The 19,210-nt window shown below is 50.9% G+C and overlaps 1 protein-coding gene across 10 annotated transcripts in view; it reads left to right on the top strand.

The window, feature by feature from the left end:
* Positions 1-19,210, top strand: part of BCORL1 (BCL6 corepressor like 1) — a 962,450-nt gene that overhangs the window by 897,625 nt on the left and 45,615 nt on the right. The gene's annotated exons all lie outside the window — the stretch shown is intronic.

The raw sequence follows: 19,210 nt of genomic DNA, 5'->3' as shown, positions 1-19,210 counted from the left end.
CAGAACAAGCAAGAATCCCCAAACTCTTGGGGGATTTATCTGAGTACATCCTTGGCCACTTTGGAACTCCAACCAGCTTGGGTTAACAAGCTGAATCGAGCATCCTTTAATAAAACCGTGAACGCCGCAAGCAAAAAGAAATCTTTATTAGAAGATAAATTTGCGCTCACAAAGAGACGGCATGGATGGACAGTCATGAATTCATACAGGTCTCTAAAGCCACACGCCTATTTATCTGCCCATTTCAGTTCCTTTTTAAAGACGTGCTTTCTAAAGTTCAGGATGGGGGTGCACGTCTCCAAGGACTTATCCCCCTCATGGGCGACAGATTTTAACTCCGAACGTTGTCGCTTATGCGGATTCTAAAAGGAAACTTTGGCCCATTTGCTGTGCGCCTGTCCAGCCATGCTAACCCAAAGTAGACAATATCTAAAGGCGATGTTTATCAACCAGAACATTCGCTTAAGCAGACAAGCAGTAATAAGCTGGCTGGAGGGCTCGTCATGTATCTTGTCTTGCCGAGGAGTCAAATTCATGAGACTAGTGAACAGCTGCCTATTGCAAGCGGATGATCTCGAATTGATATTGCATGTAACGTTTCCCCATACTTTTAATTTGATGGTACATAATTTTTAATATTTTCTGCTGTAACTTGATTGATAAATAGTTTTAGAATGATTTTTATAATAATACAATTTTACACACTTGAAATGTACGGGAATCAGAGTACAGATGCAATTATGATTGCTTGCATTAAGGTCACCTTCCCTGGCTGAATTCAGCACCTCCGGGTAGATCTAGGAGGGTAAAAGAAATTTGTTGCACCCTCATTTTTCACCCAGGACCTGTCAGCCAGTGTTAACTTAAGGTATTTTGGGGCCACCAGTAAGTCATATTTTTGGGGGCCTCTGTAGGGAAATAATTTGAATTTTACTACCCATTTCCTGATAATTCATACCATCCATAATGCCAAACAATACTAAATATGTCACACCTTAACAGGGTCACACAACAGTTAAAATAGGTCTTGCCCATGAACACAAAAATCCTTAATGTGACACTGAAATTAGTCAGGGGTAGAAGTAGGCAAAGGGGGAGAGTGGTTTAGAGAGAGAGAAATAGAATAGGCAGAGATCAGATAGAAAGAACATTTACTTTCACCGCTGGGCCCCTTGGAAGGAAGAGGTTTCTACAATTGACCACTTTGCTCATGCCTTAAAACGTCTCTGCTGTCAGCTTATTCTGAACCGGTTTGATTATCAAGGCCCACTGATAAGGCTTCTACTGACCTGTTGCTTGCAACCTTCTATGGCCATATTTTCTTTGGCTCTGGAGACATTATCTCCCCTTCATGCAGAGTCCAACTCCTGTCTGGCTGTGTCCATCCCAGACCCCCACTTCAATGTGGTGCCAACTGTGCCTCCCTCCCCCTTTTGGGTACTGCGAGAACAATATTTGGCATCGATAAGTTACTCCCTCCTTCTTTTTAGGAGGTTTCTGGCGAAAATCTTTCATGGTTAGTCTCTGTGATTTTATCATCTAGTCGACTGAAGGGGTGGCATAATGTGTAGTTGCTCGCCCATTAGTGTGTTATTCTTCTTGCCATTGGTTCAGCAAAAGGATGCACAGCCCATAAAGTCTGCTGTTAGATTCACTGTTGGTGGCAGTTCATTGGTTTGCATGGAGCTGTTTTTAAGCATAAATCTGACCATATCCTCACCTCAACCATCACCTTTGACATCTTTTGTTGGCACATCTAACTGCAGTGGATACGTTTAACTCTGTACAAAACTTATGTTTAAGGACTACCTGTCAATAAAAAAAAAACTAGAGTGAAATGGTGTTGCGTGATTGATTGATTTGGACATGTGATGTACATGGAGATCGGATGCAGTACCTCATTATAGATTTTCCAGGTTCCCTGTTCTTGATCCAAGAGTCGACAAAGAGTAGTTTTACGCTGATCTATTTTCCGGGCTGCAGAAGACCAACACTGGGCCTGACAGGTTGAGACCTGCATGGAGAGCAACATAAGGAAGGGAGCAACAGGAACCTGCAAACTCACAGTTGGAGGTATAATCCGTGTACAATATTTCAATCTGCTACATGAGAGCTGAGAACTTGACAATGTTATACCAAGAGTGTGCTTGTTGATGAGCTTGTGTGCTCCTCTTGCTACCCAGTTTTGAGAGAGTAGGTTCACCTATTCCAGAGCCCAAAGTTAACTCAGTAACTGGTCAGCCTGCATCCGGAATAGTTTGAAACATCACCCAATGATGTACAGTTCCCGAGATAGCTATTATTAAATGTGCAGTAGCATGTTAATCCTGAACTACTCTTCATTGTCCTGGTGGGCGCAATTTAGTCGACTTAGTGCCATTCCACCTGAAATTATTAACCAGAGACAGCAGTTCACAAGATACTAGTCTCAATAGTTGTATTATTCCTTGATGCCAGACACAAGATAGCAGTTTATACAGTGGTACTTGTCAGCATGAGGTACACCAGCTTTAGAGGTTGTTATTCTACCAGCCCTTCAAAATGTCTCCAGGCATATTGAACACCTCAGAAGTTTATAGTTACAATCCTAATCATAGAAACTTAACTTTGACCAGGAATTGAAACAAGGTTAAAAACTTAGATCAATGTGATGCACATTTTGGTGAAACATTAACAATGAAGCTGACCCTCATAAGATTTTAGAGTTTTGCAAAGGACATCTTTTAGTCTAGGAACATTGCAACCAAGAGGTGGGTCTCCAAACTAAGGGGATCCTTTTCAAAGCAATGGATAGTGCTCTGGCCAATATAGACAGCCACAGAATGACATGTATTCAAGTCGGAGTTAAAAGAAGCATGGAAGAGCGCAATAACCCCTCATTTCAAGAACTGCCTATAACACCACTTTTGCCCCGCAGTACAGTAATACATTCAACAACAGTACATCACAGAGAGGTGTGCAGCATATACCAGCCCCCTCTACTGCAGCCAAGTTATTAGGACATCTGAATTGAATTGTGGACATTGTTACAAACTAGGCAAATTAAGAAGGTGCTACCTCACTTTAAGGGCTGGGTATATTTACTTTTTTATAAGGGGAAATATCTTTAAAAGCAACCCATGATCCAGAATCACAAGCAATTTGTGGGTCCTACCTTCTAGAGATGTACTGCTTTGGGACTTGCTCATAAGTAGTAGTAGGAAGATGGATTCATCAGAAAAAATAGTTAATTATCTTCAGTATCACTGTAGCATGTATTGCTGTTGGTGCACATGCTAGGCATACTCCTTGCCATGTAGTGTTGAGCTCAGACATTTGCAACTGTTTTTCTTCTAAGGATTCTTTCGAGTCACAAGGTACAGCGACTCTTTACTTAGTTGGCAATGTTCATGGATATCGGCACCATTGATAGATTATTTTTCCCTGCCATTTGTTTCAGACATGTTTCGAAGCAGCTCAGATACTTTCAACTGTCTCCCTCAAGGCACTTTGGAGACCGTCACTGGAGCTCCTTCCCTTCCAGACGACTCTGAAAAATAGTGGCGTAGAGGGTGATTGAACGTACGTCCTTGAGGAAGTGCCATCAGTGCCTTGCAAAATACCCCTGAGCCGACCCTCATAGGGTTTGTAATCTGTCTCTCCCCAAAGCACGACAACAGTCAGTGCACCAGCTTCACTTTGAGGTGCAAAAACACATTTTAGGAGCACAGAGACAGGTGCTGGTCCCCACTCAAGATGTAGTGATCCTTCAAGAAGACGCTAGAAATCTTCAGCAAAGCTGACCTACTCGGTGCAGAAGAAGAGAACGCAGGTTCCCCAAGTGTCCTGGCCCACCAGGTCTTGTGGTTATCGGCTCCAACTACTTCGAGCCTGAACAGGTGGAGGAAGTGGAAGAGGACAGAAGGAATTTGTCCACTTCCCTCAGCACCAGCATTCACACCATGCCAAGAGTTTTGAGTACTGCCAACTCACAAACTCTCAAGCCGATGCACACTGAGGGGGAGCACCGCCCCCACAGGTATTGGCATCTACTCTCACGCATAATCCTCTAGCACCTCAAGGTACACTACTGACCTTGGGCTCTGGTCGACACCAGAACCGAGATGCGATCTGGCCTCACACTGAACCCCCATTGTCCTTTGAAGCTGCAGACCTTGTCAGCGCCTCTACCATGCTTGGCGCCGAAATCTCTGCTTGCTCCAAGACCAGAGAACAGGAACACATTGCCGTCCTTGCAAACTGGACACAGAGGATGCTTCTCCCTGTGTCCCTCCATTTTCTGCTGCCACCTGTAGGGCATTGCTTTGATCCTGGAGCACCTGTTCTGGATTGGATCCAAGGTTCTGGGATAATTGAGCTGTTTTGCGCCTCTTCCCCCTCCTACGTCTACCGGGTAGGCCTCCAGTGTTCATGTTGTTTACTCCCACCGTCAAAGAAGTGCCCCCTGAGGAAACTTGTGTGTCCAGCCAGTCCCCTGCTGCCTCCGGGGTATCAAAGAAGTAAGTTGTGCCACTTGCCATCACCCGTAAACGGGCTGGAAGCAACAGTGAATATTTAAGGTCCTGCTGCCTGAGTCACCTCTTCATTGCCATGTAGGTATATTGCTGTCTCTGTACCATTATCGGGTAAGAACATAATTATGTGATTACCCACTTGTATTTCCTGCAATATCCTAGTTTCCTGGAGCAATTCTTGAAGCCAAGATTCAGTGTGGGTTACCGCATCACTAACTTCCGGCAGGCCCACTACATGTACATTATTGCTCCTCAATCTCCCTTCGGCATCTTCAGCTCTGTTTTCCAGGAACCACACCTGGGCCGTGAGGTCTTTAATGTGTTTCTCCGCCGCTGTAATCTGTGGAGAGATCTCTGCCATGGTGGGCTTCCGTTGCGGACGCTCTGTCCGTTAGTCTGCGGTGGCCTGCGTGTAGGAGATTCAAGTCAATGGCCACCTTGTCTATTTTGCTTTCAAGGAAAGTACAGGTCTGGTCCATAGTTTCACCCAAGTTATCCAGTATTTGGGTGTCTTTCATAGATTCACATGCCTGAATCATTCCCCGTCGTCGAGACGGGAGCCTCCGGTATATAAAAAAGTAATGTCCTGAGACATACATGTATGAGAATAGGCCTAAGGGTCTCAACTTAGTGTCCTATCCAGGTCCTTATGCAGGAAGGACCAAACAGAGTAGGCCCAAGGGTCCCACCTTGGTAGCCTATCTGTGTCCTTTTGTAAAAAGGACCAAAGTAAAGAGAAACAACCAATCAGCTACTACCTCCTTCCAGAACCTTCCTGTCAGGAGCCTCAGTCTCTCAGATTTTCTACCGCACGTTGTGCTAGGGAGTCTCCACCTGAGTTCTCCTCAGGAAACTTATTCTTTTCTTCAAAACTCGATATTTCTCAACTTATTTACTATGGCTGATAGCCAGAAAAGAGGACTATTTCGAGCCTGCACCTCATGTGGCAAAAAGAGGCTCCATGTGGAAGATCAACATGAGACCTGTCTTTACTGCCTCTACCCCCAACACCAGGCCAAAGACTGCAGAATATGCAGGACATTCTCACACAAGACTCAGAAGGACCGGGAGGGACGTCTTCTGATATGGCTGAACAGTCTTAAAAACAAACCTGAGAGCGACCTGGTTTCAGAAGGTGAGAGCATATCTGGCGCCTCGCAGTTCTCCTTGAAGAGGCCTAGGGCTTCCTCTCCTGGCCCCTCAGACACCCCTCCTAAGAAGGCCAGAAAGTCTTCAAAGGGCAAGCCACCTGTGTCTGTCAAGGACCTTCCTGTCCCCAGGAAGCAGACGTTGATTCCGACGACGACAACAACGTCGATGGCCTCCTCAGCGCTGAAAACCGTCTCTACGTCGACGACAACTGTGTCGACGACGACGGCCTCGTCGGCGACTTCCTCATCGACGAGAACGACGCCTTCATCGTCGACGAGTAGGCCGCTGCCATCTACTGTCCCCTCGACGACGAGGACTACGTCGTCGACGACGCGGTCGACGCCGAAGACATCGACGACGACTCCGTCGACGACAGCCACAACGTCGACAAAGCCTCCTTCGTCGACGAGGAGCACCCCGTCGACGAAGCCGTCGACGACGGAAAAGCTATCGTCGGCGAGAACACCGTCGACGAGAGCATCGACGACGGACATACCGTCGACGAAGATCAAAATTCCACCGACGACGGATAGTTCTTTGGTGACACCGTCGACACAGGCGTCGACGGCGACTGGTACCTGGAAGGAGTCTGAGCTACTCTCACATGCTATGGATGCCCAGACGTCCCATGTCACGATTAGGATTACTAAAAAGCCAATCACACCGGACATGACATCACCTAGTAAGGTGCAACAACTTACACCGTCCTGCTTCTTACAAGACCAAGAACTGGATGAGGAACCGTTTACCCAGGCCACTAGCCCTTCGGAACTGGTGCTTAAGTGCCAGAGTACAGATGAGGAACAAGATGCTGAGGAACCTGTGAACCAAACTGTCCATACTCAGGTACACACTCAAGTGACTCCAATGGTGTGCCTACCAGCATCCCTAGTCTCGGACCTACGTTTCCTCATCCAAGACTATAAAGAGCGGTTTCCAGAAAAAGCCACTCCCACTGCTCCTACAACTCCGCAGGTACCTGCTCCTGTACCACGACTTAAGCCCCCTCCGCTGGTACTTCCTAGATCTCAGGACCCGGCACAAGTCACCATCTCGTCCGACAACGATGAGAGAGACCATGAAGAGGGGGAAGTCCGCAATGATGACTCAGACCCTGACGCAGACCAGGACTACGTCACTCACTCTCCGGCCTCTCCAGAGCCACAGTCTTCGGAGTCTCCACCTGCAGACATTGTTGGCTTCCATAACCTCATTGAGAGGGCAGCCAAGAGGTTCCATATGTCCATGGAAACACAGGAGACTGAATGTTTCCTCTATGATTTTAAAGAACCTACTAAAAAGACAACAAGATCAATCCCGATCATTGACTACCTATTGAAACAGGGCAAACAACTCATGCAGACGCCAGCTTCTCTACAAGTAATAGTGCCCAGGCTTGACAAAAAATATAAAGCTACCTCTTCGGCACCAGCATGCCTCACGGGTCACCCCACAGCAGACTCCGTGGTTACTCAAGCAGCGCAGAAGAATTCGCGCAACCCTGCGTCTCCCTTATCAACACCACCCGATAAAGAAGGCAGGAAGCTGGACGCCATCGGAAAACGCTTCTCCACCACGTCTTCAACGACGGTGAAGATCGCAAATTCTATTACACTCCTGGGCCGCTACAACCGTCAGCTCTGGGCGGACATCGCGCCCTACCTCGCTGACCTGCCACAGGATTCGAAAGAGGAGGCACACTCGCTACTCTTAGAGGGCCAAACATCGGCTTCGGAACTGATTGACTGTGCCATCGACGTAGCCATGACCGGCTTCAGACAGCTGGCGGGCGCCGCTGTTCTGAGACGTCAGGGTTGGCTTAAGGCCACCTCCTTCCGCCAGGAAGTTCAAACTAAAATACTTGATATGCCGTATGATGGCGAACATCTTTTCGGCGAAAAGATCGATGAAGCCCTCACCACAATCAAAAAGGACACCGATACAGCCAGAGCTCTGGGAACTCTACAATCTAGAAATCAGTCCTTTCGTGGCAACAGAGGGAGAGGACAATCTATGTATAGAGGTTCCTACCAAAATAGGTCTTCCTATTCGTACTCCCAGGGCAAGACGCAGTTCCAACAGCGTCAAAACCAGACGGGACGTCAAATTACCTACAACAAATCGTCCTATAGGGGAAAAAACCAGAAGAGACCTGCTGGCAATCGCCAATGACTCGTTCAACTGGCCAGCCCTTCCACCATCACATTCTTTACGACTTGGAGGAAAACTCTCTTTCTTCCTGCAGAATTGGCGACAAATAACGACGGACCGGTGGGTTTTACAACTTCTCCAATTCGGTCACTCACTGGAATTTCTTTCAACTCCCCCAACGACACCGCCAGCCAAGCGCCCTCACAAACACCTACGGCTGCTTCTTCAGGAAACAGCTTCCATGCTTCAAAAGGGCGCAATAGAAAAAGTTCCACAAGCCCAAAAGGGGGAAAGATTCTACTCCCACTTCTTCCTCATTCACAAAAAAGGCAATAAATGGAGACCGATCCTCGACCTGAGAGCGCTCAATGTGTTCCTAAAGAAACAGTCGTTCCGTATGGTCACACTACAAGAGATCCTGGGACTCCTGGAAGAGGGCGACTACATGACGTCACTAGATCTTCAGGACGCCTACTATCACATCCCTATCCTCAAAGGACACAGGAAGTACCTCAGGTTCGCAGTAGCGGGAACCCACTACCATTTCCGTGTTCTCCCGTTTGGCCTCAAATCTGCCCCACGGATATTTACAAAATGCCTCTCTCCTGTGGCAGCCTTCCTTCGTCAGCAGGGACACCAGGTTTTCCCATACCTGGACGACTGGCTGGTAAAGGCCCCGTTGGCAACAGCCGCAGCCGCGTCTTCCAGCGCCTGTCTGCATCTTTTCCGCCGACTAGGCCTGACTCTGAACAGAGAGAAGTCATCACTGACACCAAGCAAAGTCATCACTTTCCTTGGAGCGACCCTGGACACGGAACGCGCGAGAGCCTTCCCCTCGCAGGAGAGAAAATCGAAACTTATCTCCTTAGCCAAGTTAGTGGCATCCAAAAAGACTCTGACTGTCCGCATCTTCAAGTCGCTCCTCGGCATGATGTCTTCATGCATTCTGCTCATCCCACACTGCCATCTGAAAATGCGCCCCCTTCAGGAAGAACTTACAAGACAGTGGACACAAGCTGCGGGATCATTCGAAGACCGCATACGAGTCACTCGAACAATTGTCAACCATCTACAATGGTGGACGTCAACCAAACACCTGTCGCAGGGACTGCCGTTCCTGCTTCCGGCGCAACCGCATGTAGTCACAACGGACGCATCCCTAGAGGGCTGGGGGGCGGTCCTGCAAGAACTACAGATCAACGGCAAACGGACGCCGCAGGAATCCAAATCAATCAATCAATCAGTGACACTTATAAAGCGCGCTACATACCCGTACCCAAACTCCATATCAACATTCTGGAGCTGAGGGCAGTCTTTCTGGCGCTCCAATCTTTCCTCCCACGCATCCGAAACTCCCCAGTGCTCGTCAGGACAGACAACACCACGACGATGCACTACCTGAACAAACAGGGAGGGACGCGTTCACTCTCACTCTCTCGAGAATCTCATAGAGTCTGGAATTGGCTCCTCCAGCATGGAATACACTCAAAGCCGAATACATTCCGGGCAAAGACAACGTCCTAGCGGACGCCCTAAGCAGGGAACAGTCTCTATCCCATGAATGGGAGCTGGATGCGGAGGCACTGAACTACATCTTTGCGGAGTGGGGAACCCCGCAGATAGACCTCTTTGCCACCAAGGGGAACCCCAAATGCCCAAGCTTCGCAAGCAGGCTTCCCCAACCAGGAACACTGGGGAATGCATTTTCCCTACCTTGGCGGACTGTGTTTGCTTACGCCTTTCCGCCATTCCCACTGATACCCAGGGTCATCAGGAAGATGAAGTCGGAGCCCTGCACCCTGATCCTCATCGCCCCATCCTGGCCGAGACAGCATTGGTACACGGAACTGCATCGCCTGTCTATCCAACCACCTCTGCGCCTACACAGTCATCCGACCCTGCTCACAATGTCCCAAGGACAGGTTCTCCACCGAACCTGGGCCCTCTGAAGTTATCGGCCTGGCTCCTGAATACCGCGAATTCAGCCACCTGAACCTCCCGCAGGAGTGCAGAGATGTCCTCGCTAAAGCTAGAGCTGACAGCACTAAAAAGACCTATTCTCTTAAATGGAAGCGCTTCTGTGTCTGGTGTGTGAAGGAAGGCCTACACCCGTTCCATGTCACCCCACAGCAACTGCTGCCCTATCTACTACATCTGGCACAGTCAGGACTCGCACATGCGTCCATCAAGGTACACCTAGCAGCAATATCCAGGTTCACAAGAACTCCTAGGGGTCCTTCCCTATGGGCGGATAGGCTTATCAAACAATTCCTGAAGGGCCTCTTCAGGTCCTTTCCAAGGCCAAAACCTATCCCGCCGTCGTGGCACCTCAACGTGGTCCTTCACCAACCGATGAAGCATCCCTTCGAGCCTATCCACAAAACGGATATCAAATTCCTTTCTTGGAAGACGGCCCTCCTCCTGGCCCTCACCTCGGCCAGAAGGGTTGGTGAATTGCAAGCCCTCTCCATCCAAGACCCTTTCTTACAATTCAGAGACGACAGAGTCATCCTGCGCACTAATCCACGGTTCATACCCAAAGTCCCCCCGGACTTCCACCTTAATGAGCCAGTGGTTCTAAAATCGTTCTTTCCAAACCCAACTACCTCGGCTGAAAGAACGCTGCATTCATTAGATCTGAAGAGATGCCTCAAATTCTACATCGACAGAACTAGACAATTCAGAAAATCATCCCAACTCTTTGTTGCATTCAGCAGACCAAGAAAGGGCATGCCCCTGACGAAACAAAGTATATCACGGTGGATCTCTTCAGCGATAACTTTCTGCCATGACAAGGCTGGGCGACCTTTGGACTCGCGGGTCAAAGCCCATTCCACGAGAGCCATGTCCACGTCTGCGGCACTGTTTGCTGGAGTGCCACTCCTGGACATCTGTAGAGCGGCGACCTGGAAGTCCCCGCATACCTTCACCAGGCACTACTGCCTGGATGATGAGCTGACGAAAGATGCAGCAGTGGGCAGAGCGGTGCTTCGCCATCTATTCCAGTAAGGTGAGCCTTCTTGCTTCCCACCATCCTTGACTGGTATGCACATCTCTTTATTACTAGATACTGCGTGACATTGTATATTACTGAGTTACAGTTGCAGATATGTATTATCTACAGACTTATTTATGCTGTACCAACACAGAATGTGCATATTGTATTGCTTGCTACTCTGATTCAGGCATGTGAATCTATGAAAGACACCCAAATACTGGATAAGAAATGCGTTACTTACCTGTAACTGCAGTTATCCAGTATTGGTGTCTTTCATAGATTCACATGCACCCTCCCGCCTCCCCTGAAAGGACTCACCTATCTCTCTAACAAGTTTATGCCTAACTAGCTTGGTGCGTACGAAAATCTGAGAGACTGAGGCTCCTGACAGGAAGGTTCTGGAAGGAGGTAGTAGCTGATTGGTTGAAGGTGGGACCCTTGGGCCTACTCTGTTTGGTCCTTCCTGCATAAGGACCTGGATAGGACACTAAGGTGAGACCCTTAGGCCTATTCTCTTATATGTATGTCTCAGGACATTACTTTTTTATATACCGGAGGCTCCCGTCTCGACGACGGGGAATGATTCAGGCATGTGAATCTATGAAAGACACCAATACTGGATAACTGCAGTTACAGGTAAGTAACGCATTTCTTCTTCACCACTGCCAACACAGCATCCAATTTACTGGACATCGGGTCGGGTGACGCCTCTCTGGGCATTTTATCGGACTGGGCGCGGGTCTGGGGCCGCAGCGTCAGCTGGCCTTCAGTGCCAGTCCACGGTCTGCCCCTGCGCGACTTAGAGCAGAGTCTGAATGTGTAGCAGCAACCACCCCAACACGGTGGTGTAAAGTGAGCAAGACGAGACTGTTTCCCAACTCCTTCAGACCGGTAAGCATTGCATTACAATATATTTCCAGGTGTGAAGCCATGTCTCTGGTGCGCCAGCCGCTTGGTCCAGGATCCCAGGCCCACGCAGCCTTCCAGCTCCAGTCGCAGCAGGGGTCTTGACAAAGCACGTATCCCGCCCAGGAGCACCAGGGTGTCATCCGCTAAGCGCAGTTTTTGGGGTCTAGATATGCTTTGAATATCACCGCCAGGTTCTGGTTAAAGATCCGCCATTTTGGGCCCTATGCGCACTTTAATTTCTTGGGCGAGTTCTTAGCTGGGCATCAGCTGTTGAGTCTCATCCGGCACAACTCCACTGTTATCGAGAACTCGCCTGGTCCCTATGCGCCTCCGGCGGCGTCCCCGTGTGTTTCTGGGGTCTGGGTGCACTTTGAATATCACCGCCGAGCTCCGGGTTACATGTCTGCCATTTTGGGCCCTGTGTGCAATTTAATGTCTTGCACGATTCCCTCAGCTGGACGTCAGTCGCTGTGCCGGTAGTACTTTTGAGGCACCGGTTGGTCTCAGTCAGTGGCCTGCAGGAGTCCACTGCAGCAGCGCACTACTCATCGCTGCGTACTGCGGTCCACTGAGTGAGGCACATCCCCGGCCTTGCGTGGAGACTTTTACTGGGCCCCTTCAGCTCCGCTCAGTGTCTCCTCCACTGTCTGGCCCCGAATGCAGGCCCCGGTGTCTGCGGCAGCTCCAAGTTTCACAGTGTGCCGCAGGTTGGACCAGGGCCCGGTGGAGTAGGTCACCGGCACTGAAAACCCACTGTGATGGATGTTTGTAGCGGGGAAAGGGGAGTCAGCGAAGGAGCACTAACAAAGCATGTCTGACTCCATTTCCTGCGTAGAATAAATCAAATAGAGGGACGAGGAAAGGTTGTCCTATCTGTTCCCCGAGATTCAGCATAGGAAATCAAAATTGGATAGGACACTTGTTACCACTTGTACACAGAGAAGTATTGTGAAACCCTCATAAACGTAGTGTATAACGAGAAGCGGTATATTTTGTTCTCCGCCCCACACAAACGTTTTGGCAGCAATCATCGGGTTAAACAAAGTGTGTATTGCCTAGCCTCGCCCGAGGCTTTCTCTGGTTCTTATAGTGGCAGTCTCCAGAGATAAAAATTCGTATAACCCCAACAAAAAAAGGAACAAAAGAATAAAATAGTTTCCAACCGAGTAGGTTACTCTTATTTTATTAGTATCGGTGGATAACTAAGGTAAAAGAAATTGGTATGCTCGCTGGAAAGTTAGGAATCCATAGCATATATAGCTAGTATTGACAAAAAAGTCGACATGTTTCTGCTCTTATTACTTATTACTCCAGGAGGCAGAGCCAGCACAAGACGCGGAACACATTTCCGCTGCGGCCTGGGATCTCCTGAGGGAACCTTTTTAAAATAATAATAAGGTTCACAGACTCGAGTACACCTGATTAGAGGTGACTTCATAGAACCTCATAAGGGTAAGACTGTAATCAATACCTCTACCCTCCTACGTCACAAATAGTGATAGGTAGATCTTTGTTCATTGTTGTCTTTGTCCTGACGAATGCTCTTAGACCCACGGGCCAATAGAGCAGAAACATGTCGACTTTTTTGTCAATACTAGCTATATATGCTATGGATTCCTAACTTTCCAGCGAGCATACCAATTTCTTTTACCTTAGTTATCCACCGATACTAATAAAATAAGAGTAACCTACTCGGTTGGAAACTATTTTATTCTTTTGTTCCTTTTTTTGTTGGGGTTATACGAATTTTTATCTCTGGAGACTGCCACTATAAGAACCAGAGAAAGCCTCGGGCGAGGCTAGGCAATACACACTTTGTTTAACCCGATGATTGCTGCCAAAACGTTTGTGTGGGGCGGAGAACAAAATATACCGCTTCTCGTTATACACTACGTTTATGAGGGTTTCACAATACTTCTCTGTGTACAAGTGGTAACAAGTGTCCTATCCAATTTTGATTTCCATTTCCTGCGTAGCCACGCCCCCATCTAAGACACATCTAATGGCGGTGTTTGAGATGAGCTTGCCCTCTGAGACCAGCTCATGCCGTTTCTTACAGTGCTGCTCTGGGAGATGTTGGAAGAGCTCCTTCATCTCATCCCAGTATGCCTGGCCGTACCTGGAAAGCAAACCAATAGAGTTGGTGACGCGCCAAAGATTAGCAGACTGCACTTCAACTCACTTGTAAACCACGTCTATGCATTTGCTTTCTTTGTCCGGAGTAGGGGCCTCGCTAGTGTCTTGTGCGTTCGCTGGTTTGCGGACAGTATGCACCACCAGGACTCCACTACACCACCCAGGCCTCTAGCATCACCATCCCCACCTGCTTCTCTGCCTGACCCACTTTCATATACATCACAGAGGTCACCACTTTCTGAACTAGGTGAGCACGGCAGGGGGTAACCATACAACATGACCCCAAAAGGAGACCCATGGGACTCTTATTCACCAGGGGACACGGATCCTGACCTTTAGCCTGCTTGCCCTTTCCAGCGACACAACCTCCTACCATGAGGTACAGCATATAATAGACTGGCAGTGCACACAAAGCCTGTCAATGAGGATTTCCTCTTCAAAACTCTTTACTCCGCACAATGTTCCATGCAGTATCTGTCCATGTTGGGTACTTAGACGCCACCCTCGCGCGCTGACGTCAGTGGTACCCCTTAGTCAATTTTTGACTAAACTTTTTCGATCATTTTTGATCTTTTTCGAAGTCTAACAACTTCGACAGTGCCGGTAGGGATGCCCGGGTTTAAACCCTGCGCCGACTGCGACCGACTGATGTCGGTTACCGACCCCCACCGCCGGTGTCTTCATTGCCTGGGCCTCAACCATGACGACAAGGCCTGCTCAGACTGTCGAGCCCTGATGTCTAAAGCTAGGCAAGAGCGGACCCGCATTCGACTCGAGCTCCGACAGTCGGCCCCGCGCCGCTCGAGGTCCCGGTCCACGAGGAGGTCGAGAGACCGGTCGCGAATTCGGAGCCACCATAGCTCCGGGAGAAAATGCAAGAAAAGGTTTTAGTGTCAGTGAAAAATGGGCGCACAGCTAGAGATCAAAAGCGCATGAGTATGTAAGCTAACAATAATAGATTAGTGGTGCAACTGGGTGAATGGAAAACCTTTGAAGCCACTCTGTGGTCAGATCAGCAAGCCAATGAGACCAAAACTAAATAAAACAATAACCCTCTGCACACACAATAGAGATTACAATCAATAGTCATATCATTGAAGGAGTAAAAAAATCACAAAAGGTATGGTGGCAGAGAGACGACAGAATCCTATGTGGACTGAGATCCTCAGTTCTTTATTTCCATGACAGAAAGACAGCAGCCTGCCGGCACGTGTTTCCTCGCTCGCGCAAATCTTTTACTCCTTCAATGATATGACTATTGATTGTACTCTCTATTGTGTGTGCATAGGGTTATTGTTTTACCATAGCTCCGGGAGTCGTCTTCGGGCTCGAAGTCCTCAGGTAAGCACAAGAAGTCGAAGAGACGTCATCGCTCTTCCGGCTCCCCCCCCCCGACGCTCGCGTGATGCGGCCGGTGGTTTGGGCGACACCACCGGAGCGCCTGCTTCACACCCGTCGGTCTCTGGGCAGAACGTGACGCCGGAGGAGATCGAGGCCTTCCTCACGGCCATGAGGTCGCTCACTCCTCCGTCGGGCTCCGCGGCGCCTTCGGGCCCAGCGGCCCCGACTGGCGGTCCCAGCAGGTCGGGCGCTTCAGCTCCGTCGGGTGCTTCGGTCCCGACGCCGCCAGTGATTTCGGTCCCGGCGCCGCAGGTCCCCGCAGGATCCGGGTCCAGATGCGGGTCGTCGCCAGTCGACCGCGCCGGCCCCCAGAGTGTCGCCCCCCCTTATCCCTCCCTCGATTCGGGTCCGGCGCCGGAACGGCGCCGCTCTCGACGCCGATGGGAGCTTTCTACTTCTATGACCTGGCCCCATCCTTTTGGTCCTGAGTCTCAGGAGATGGATGGCGAGGGGGATTGGGAGGGTTCTGAGGACCCTCTGGCACAGGAGTGCCAGTCTTATCAGGACTGGACACTGAGCTAGGGGAGGCCAGTGGTCTGGACACCTCGCCAGACACTGGTTTTGTCTCCCCTCCTACCGTTGCTACGGAGGAGGGGGCAGCCTATACTGTGGTACTGACGCGGACGGCCAAGGCCTTGGGCCTGGAGCTCCCCGTCACGGCCGTGAGGACTAACCTCCTCACGGAGGTCCGTAAACCCCAGGCAAGCTCGGCCGAGCCTCTGCTGCAGTTTAATGAGGCCTTGTCTGACGTTCTTCCGGGCACTTGGTCCAAGCCCGCTACAGGTCAGCCTGTAGATAGGAACGTGGCCAGACGACACCGCCTGGCTCCGGGCGACCCTTGCTTCCTGTCCACCCATCCCTCCCCGAGAGCCTGTTCATCCAGGCCTCTAACTCCCAGACTGAATTCCCGACGGCTTCCCCCGATCGAGAATCCAAGAGGTACGAGCAATATGGAAAAAAGGTATTCTCCCCCCTGAGTTTAGGGCTGAGGTCAGTCCAACACCGCGTGCTTCTTGGGCCCTTATACCCACTCTCTGTGGCACACGGTCGCGGACGTGTTGCTATAATGTCCGGCGGAGGTGCAGACTAAACTCGCCCAAGCCCTTGCGGAGGGTCGAGATGCTGCACGGTACTCCATCCGATGTGGACTGGATACCACGGACTCTCTGGTCAGAGCGATGGCAACGACGGTGGCGATTAGTCACCACGCCTGGTTGAGGTCCGCCAACTTTTCGGCTGATGTCCAGAACACCCTTATGGACATGCCGTTTGATGGCCGTCGCCTCTTTGGCAGCAAGGCAGACCATGCGCTTGAGCGCTTTAAGGACTCCAGGGCTACGGCCAAGTCCTTGGGCCTCTCGGCCCCCGCCAGCAAACGGCTGCTTTTCGCTCCTTTCGTGGCCAAGGAAGGGGCGCCCCCACATGTCCTGCCAGCCACGGGCCGCAGACTACCGTCCAGCGCAGTGGCGGACATGGAAACCGCCATGGCGGCTGTTGGGGACAACGGCCAGGCCAGTCCACACCCGCCCCTGCAGCATCCGCCTCAAAACCTTCCTAGTCTCCGAGCTTTCAGGCCCATGTGACGCCAGTGGGGGGCAGGGTTCGCCATCACCACCTCCTCTGGCGCACTGTCACATCGGTCAGGTGGGTGCTGCAAATCGTCCGAATGGGCTACTCCCTCCCCATCGAGGCGACCCCTCCAGCCATGCCACCGCGTTACCACCGCGTGTCGGGGGATCACTTGACACTTCTACGAGAGGAAGTTACGGCCCTTTTGGCCAAGGGGGCCATCAAGCGCGTTCCTGGGCCAGAAGTAGGGTGTGGTTGTTACTCCCACTACTTTCTGGTACCCAAGAAGGTACCTATATTGACCTATCTTGGACCTGCGGAACATCAACGTCTTCCTCCGGCAGGAGAAGTTCAAGATGCTGACACTAGCTCAGGTCCTAGCTGCCCTGGACCCAGGAGACTGGATGGTAGCTGTGGACTTGCAGGATGCTTATTTTCTTATCCCCGTCCTGCCGGCCCACCGGCGTTACCTGCTGTTCACGGTAGGCCACGAGCACTTTCAGTTTACCGTGCTCAGTTTTGGCCTTACCAGCGCCCCACAGGGTGTTCACGAAAGTGATGGCGGTGGTCGCAGCTCATCTGCGCAGGTTAGGGGTTTCAGTCTTCCCCTACCTCGACGACTGGTTGTTGAAGGCGGGCTCACCCCAGACAGTAGTCAGCCACCTCCAGATTACAGCCGACCTCCTGCACTTGCTGGGGTTCTCCATCAATATGCCCAAGTCACACCTGTGTCCCTCTCAGAAGCTCCTCTTCATCAGAGCGGTTCTGGACTCTGCACAGTTTCGGGTTTATCCTCCCGAACAGCGGGTTTGGGATATTCAGGCTCTGATTCCGATCTTTCAGTCGTTATCCCGAGTCTCAGTCAGGTTGAAGCTGCAAAGGCTGGGGATGATGTCCTCCTGCATCCTTCTGGTACATCACACCAGGTGGCGGATGCGGGCTCTGCAGTGGGACCTGAAGTTTCAGTGGGCCCAGCATCAGGGCAACCTGTCCGACCATGTCTTGATCTCGGAGGGCACTGCAAGACAGTTGCAGTGGTGGCTCACGGACCGCGATTGGGTCAGCGGCAGATCCCTCTCCCTACCCCAACCGGAGCACGTAGTTGTGACGGGCGCGTCCCTCCAGGGCTAGGGAGGCCACATGGGAGAGGCGGAGATCAGAGGCCTCTGGTCTCCGGCGGAGTCCCGGCTACACATCAACCTTCTGGAGCTGCGGACGATCCAGCTTGCACTGAAGGCATTCCTCCCCTCTGTCCGGGGGAGTGTAGTGCAGGTGTTCACGGACAACACCACCGCCATGTGGTACTGCAACAAACAGGGCGGGTGGGGTCGTGGACCTTATAATAATAATAATAATAATAATCCACATTTGTAAAGCGCACAATCACCCGTAAGGGTCTCTAGGCGCTGGGGCCCGTCGGGAAGATTAAGCAAGCTATTGCCCAGAGTCACATGGTGCTGGCCTAATCTGCCGCCGGCCCTGGGGATTGAACCGTGATCCCCAGATTCCGGAGTCAGTCACCCTTGCCGCGGCGCCACACCTCTTATGCCAGGAGGCTCTGCGCCTATGGCAGTGGCTGGAACATCAGGGCGTGACCCTGGTGGTTCAACACCTGGCAGGTTCTCTGAACGCCAGGGCGGACGAGCTCAGCCATCGGTGCATGATGGATCATGAATGGCGTCTGAACTCTGACGCGGGGCAAGGCCTCTTTCAGCAGTAGGGAGAGCCTTGGTTAGATCTATTCGCCACAGAAAAGAACGCGCAATGTCATCAGTTCTGCGCGTTGGAATTTCCAAGGCGGCACTCGCTCTGAGACGCTTTTCGCCGCGAGTGGAGCTGCGGTCTGTTGTACGCCTTTCCGCCTATACCACTTCTGCCCAGAGTGCTGAAGAAGATCAGGCGCGACCGAGCCCAAGTTATCCTTGTGGCTCAGGACTGGGCCGAAGATACTGGTATCCCGAGCTACTCAGTATGTCTGTCGATTCCCCGATTCGTCTGCCTCTTCAGGAGGACCTTCTGTTGCAGCAGCAGGGGACGGTCCTCCACCCGAACCTGTCCAGTCTCCACCTCCATGCTTGGAGATTGAGCGGCGACAGTTGAGGCCATTTGACTTGCCTCCTGAAGTTTGTGATGTCATTCTGGCAGCCAGGCGTCCCTCCACAAAGTCGGTATACGCCTGTAGGTGGAACAAATTTGTGGATCCCCTTTCTGCCCCTCTTTCTGAGGTTCTCCTCTTCCTTCTTTCTGTTGCCCAGCAGGGCTCTGCTCTGGGCACTATCAAGGGCTACCTTTCTGCCCTTTCCGCCTTCTTAAGGCTACCTGATCAGCCTTCTTTGTTCAAGTCACACATCATTGAGAAAACACTCCTCTGACTGTACCA

This window comes from Lissotriton vulgaris, chromosome 4_1 (assembly GCF_964263255.1).
Source record: "Lissotriton vulgaris chromosome 4_1, aLisVul1.2, whole genome shotgun sequence".
NCBI lineage: Eukaryota > Metazoa > Chordata > Amphibia > Caudata > Salamandridae > Lissotriton > Lissotriton vulgaris.
Note: the sequence above shows the minus strand (reverse complement) of the source record. Positions and strands in the feature narration are given on the sequence as shown.